The sequence below is a fragment of the Magnolia sinica genome, chromosome 1 (genome assembly GCF_029962835.1).
Source record: "Magnolia sinica isolate HGM2019 chromosome 1, MsV1, whole genome shotgun sequence".
Taxonomy (NCBI): Eukaryota; Viridiplantae; Streptophyta; class Magnoliopsida; order Magnoliales; family Magnoliaceae; genus Magnolia; species Magnolia sinica.
The window spans coordinates 23376143-23381912 of NC_080573.1; positions in this window are offsets into that span (position 1 = coordinate 23376143).

A 5770-nucleotide genomic window follows, 5' to 3' on the forward strand; every position below is an offset into this window, starting at 1 on the left:
ACATGCGACCAAAAATGAGGAGGATCCAAAACTCAAGTGGGCCATACAAGATGAAACAGTAGGGAAAGGAATACCTACCGTTGAAACCTTCCTAGGCTCCAGCTTGATATTTATATTCCATTCAAACCGTTTATAAGGTCATTTCCCTTGGGATGAAGTGAAAATACCAAAAATTAGAACGATATAAAACTTTTGTGGAAATATAAATGTTTCAACAGTGGTCACTAAATCTACATTGTTTCCTCTCATGTGGCCCATTTGAGTTTTGGATACACCTTATTTTTGGCCACATGTCCTAAAATGAGCTCTAAAAGTGGATGGATGGAGTGAATTTCTCACAAACATCGCAGCGGGCCCCACCTAGATTCCTTGCACAGGAACTTCCTGAGAAAGGCTTTTGCAGGAAATACGTGTCTGTTTAACTAGCTCAGTTTGAGTTGACTAGGTTACTAGGTTGGTTGGATGATTTATCTAGGTTTGATTGATTTGGCTGGGTTGAGTCAATTGGGTTTAACTGGCCAAGTTAACTAGGTTCAACTAGTTTGATTGTTTTGAGTGGTTTAACTGGTTGAGATGATTAGGTTTGACTGGTTTAACTGATTGAGTTAACCAGGTTCGATCAGCTTTTCAGCCTTAGGTGTGGTGTCTATAAGAATCCAACTACTTCATATGTGACACCTCATTTATAGAGAAATATTTCATAATCAACTATACATTTGGTATACCTTACGATGCATTAATTACTTTCAAGTGAAGCTTCTAAAAGTTTGTAAAAGTTGACTCAAGTACCAACTTTTAAAACAATACTTGACTATGATAAAGTCAAATAAAACAAGCTCACTATTAGCTACTTGTACATATGCATATCGTCCATTTCTTCTCCCAAGTCGCTTTTCAAAATTTTCATTTACTTTTAATGTGGTTAAAATGGATTTGTACGTATTCATCCTGAACTTGAATAGCTAGTTTGTCACTTACCTTTTTTAACACGAGAACAACTGTTTATGCCACTAATTTATTTTTAAATTAAGAAAATCTTTAAGCTCACCTACAAGATATCCATAAATAGGGTCAATTCCATCCACATCATCTTTAGGGACGATCAAGAAATCCAAATAATTTTATTTTCCTAATTATTATTTTAAAAAATATTTTTTGAGTTATATATGCTACAGTGTACCCACTAAACATCAAGAATTTTATATTTTTCTATACCATACTTGTGGTGCTTGCCTTAGGGTATACAATTCATTTTATAGCTTAAACACTATCATATCCTCTCCTAACTATCAAAACTACATTATCATATATAGATCTCTTTGTTAAGATCACCATGCAAAAAAAAAAAATGCTCTTGACATTAATCTACATGAGCTTCGTCTTTTTCTTTCTTTATTTATAATAAATACATGTATAATAGTGATTTTTTGCATCAAGACTGAATGTCTTGTCTAAATGAACTACATGTTATTCTGATAACCCACGTGTTATTACGCATGCTTTGTACTAGTCAATAATTCTATTTGACCATTGTTTTGATATGTATACTTATTTACATTTCATAAATTTAACACCTAGTAGATGTGATAAAAGTTATTAAATTTTATTTTAGTTCAAAGTAGTGATCTCCTTGCACATCACAATTTATCACTCTTCAAAACCTTTGCAACTTCAAAGGTCTCTCATTCATTTACCTCCAACTCTTTAAAAGATTTTATTATACTACTTATTATTTAATGCATATACTGATCTTAATGCTTTTGACTTAGTTTTCAAACACACAAAGATTTGTGAAAATGAAATGTAAGTTCTTTAACACTATGCTCTATTGTGATAGTCTCGCTTCTTTGCATGGTCGTAGTTGTAATGAATTCACACTCTTTCTCTAATGTTACATGAATATCCTAATTTGTTATATGAACTAATGGAATCGAAAGAATGATCAATTACCATTATTTAGTTTTATTATACTTTACTCTATTACACGATTAGTTGTATAATATCTTGAGCCTTCTTAGGTTTACCAATAGACAATTTTATCAATTATAACTCTTCAATTCTACTGCATGATTGTTTTTTCATTGCACTCTATTAAGGATCATATCTCCACTTAAATTGTAGGTCATCATATCATTTCCTACTATCCGAACCCACATTCTTTTAGGCCTTACCCTTGCACTTTGATAGCCTTCAACTTCAACTAATTTACTTCTTCTAAATTGTGTAGTTTTTGGTCTTCAACACACATGGCTAAACAATCCAAGTCCATCGTTCGTCATCTTATTACTTATTGATGCTACTCATAAGATCCATCGAATGCATTTATTACTAGTTATTCACTTCATTATTTTACCATTTATCTAGCTTAATATTTGCATTTCCGCCCTGCTCATCCTACGCACATCTTATTTCGTAACTACTTAACACTAAATCCCATAAAGCACAGTTGATTTTATATTATCCAATTAAATTTTGCTTTTAGTTTCATTGGCATACCTCATCCACCCAACTTTAATTCTACGAGCAATCTCATTATCAATCTGTTTGCTCTACAGAATTATTTATTCACGATATTAAAAATGGTCATTTTAGAATACATCTTGGTTAATAAGCTTAACTAATTCCTTAATTTTGCTTCTATTTATTAAAACATATTAGGAAGATTAAAGTATTGAATTAGGGTCTTAGGATCTCTCTAAATCTCTTAAAAATCTCTCATCTCCTCTTTATATTCAGTTGTTATCAAATAAATAATACCGGTTATAGTCTTTCACGATATAGTGCATGTAGTTTAATATAGTATCACAATACTCGATCTTAATCCTTTGATTCGCTCACACGTCACGTCAACATTATCTCCTCAAACAGAGCTATGCCGACCTAACACTATTTTATTGTTATCCACCATGTTATAGACATGATCCTCATCTACTTTCCTTCCATCTTCTAAGTCACTTTTATTGATTAAGTCATCAGTCGCTTCACCGTCACCAGTGAAGGATCTAATCACCATCAGCATCTTTAGAAGCTCACCATAAGCTTTATTGGGGCTCTACACTTCCCTACTTAGATCCGCTGCAATAGAGCTTCAACCAATCCTTGTCATCCAAAACATTGTTGAAACCACCATCTCTATCCCTTTTCCTTTCTTCCAATGTAGCTGCCGGACACCTCCACATTATCATCTATGTGAACTCATCTGCTCCAAAAACCTATATGTTGTGAATCTATTTGCAACTGCTCATCCTATTATTTTCTCACACCATCAACACCCATTAGCAGAACCTATCACACCACCATCACCGTTTGTAAGTTCATGCATGCATGCCAATCTACCCAGGTTCCCCTGTCTATTGTTGCCATCGATGATGATGGTTCCATTTCTCATCTATTCTTCTTTGCTCACCCATCTCCATTGATTTCGACAGATATGTTACTGATCATCGTGATCATGCATTTTTATATCGTGGCCACACATTCTTGGATCATGTCCCTTGTTTCCAAATTCACCTCCCATATTCGATGTTCATTTTATATTCATTGCGAATCTAGTGTTCCTGCACCTGTCATCTTCCTTGTCATTCCTATAATAGATTTGATGATTTCCATTGCTTCCAGTGATCTTAGATATGTTCAAGTGGCACTATTGTTTACTTTGAGCGACATTAATTTATTAATTCACTATTATTGAAACTCTTCTCTCTTTCAGATTTGGCGCTACCATTGTTTTTGTCCCTATTTCTAGAAAATCACCAAATCCATTTTTAATAAACATTATTGCTATTAACAACCACACATTGTTAATTCAAATGGACCTGTGTAGTTATTCTCCTCATCAACACTTGCAATAGATCTGTCATTGCAACTCAGATTTATTACTTTTACTGTTAAGATCTACATCATGGGCATGTTATGTTGTGTGGGGCCTCCTCTTCATCATTGGAAGGTGTTTTGTTGCACCCACCCTTGCTATTCGTTGTGGTCTGTGGACCAACTGTTTAAGATGCCTCACAACCACTACTACAGCACGCCATTGTGTGGCCCAACAACATTCATTGCTGCAATAACCCTCTTATTATTGAAAATCCACATGTGATTCTGATAGACCCACCTATTTAGTGTTATTAGTTTGCCTCGTTGTGGCGTACTTTGGACATGAGTTTTTATTGCAGATTTGTTGGGCCATCTATGTGGCCCTGATATATTTGGGTCATTCTCGTTGTTGGGTCCACCTATTTGGGCTTAGTGTGGCTATTTTAATGTAGTCTCGAACAATCATATCCTTTATACACTTTAGACAATATAATTTCTGTAAATCAGACATTTAAAAAAATATATATTTTTCTTTTTTATTTTGTGTTAGCCTGTTGGATTACACTTGTCTTTGTTTTAAGCATATGACTAGACCTCGTTACTTGTCTTCGTTATGATGGGACCTGTTTTCATTTGTTGTCAGAAGATGTAAAGTGACTAGAAGTGCAACAATTGACTTCCTAACCACCAAAAGTGTGTATCCATTGGAAGAGCAAATTGGTGAAATCCCATCCAATGGAATTACTGGTAGATCATTCATAAACTATTGGAAGTGTAATTTATTCACATCCCAAAAGTCATCAGAAGTGCTTTCTTGTCTAAAGTTATTTGTCGTTTCACCACCATTCATCATTTCGTCGCCCCATGCTCGATGTTATTGTTGTAAAATTCTGTTGTGCTTAAATAAATGTGCATTGTTCATTGATATATTAGGAAGATTAAAGTAATATTCTTTAATTATGTTATTTCTATTTCTGTTATAGTATACATCTTTTAGGATATCTCGAGATCCCTTAAAAATCCTCCATTTTCTCTATAAATTAGGATTTTATTAGAGAAATAATACAAGTTATAGTTTTCCACAATATAATACATGTGATATAACACTATTGTTATTAAAATTACCGTATAGTATGCTTTTGTTTTTACTACCAAAACTTTTAAAGCATCCCTCCATTAACATAGCTTTGCATTTACCACCTCTCTTCTCTTGTTAATCAAAACAATGTCATCTACAAACTATATACACATCGGAATCTCTTCCTACAAATTCCTCATTAGCTCATCTATAACCAACATAAAGAGTTAAGAGCTAATGCCAAACCATGGTGCCTACACTAATTGAAACTCACTTGTCTCTCAACCAACAATGAGAGAGAGAGAGAGAGAGAGAGAGAGAGAGTGTATGTGTGTATGTGTGCGCGCGCGCGCGTGTGATATGCTTGCCCAGACACAACTAGTTGTATGTCCAACTAGTGTGTGAGACCAATCATAGTGTTTATATATCATCCTCCCTTTTAGCAAGATAATCCCACTATGAAAATAAGATGCCCCAAAAATCAGGTCAATTCAACTATTAAGAGGGTCACACCATGTTAAAAAATGAACAACCACTCAAAAACCTCCACGTTCATATGGGTCCCTTCTAATAGTTGGATTGACCTAATTTTTAGGACATTCCATTTTCATTACAGTAGTGGAAGGATGGAATGACATATAAACACCATAATTAGCTCTCACACACCAACTAATTGGATCCATACGCACACCCACATCATTGGTTCTATCAATACATCCTCATCAAATCCCATTCTTTTCATATACCCACCAAATTAACTCTCAAAGGACTCTTATGTGTAATTTCTCCAAGTCAATAAGAATAGTAAGAGATCCTTCATCACAACTTATATTACTCCATCAATTGTCTAATAGAAAAATGACCTCACTTGTCAACCTT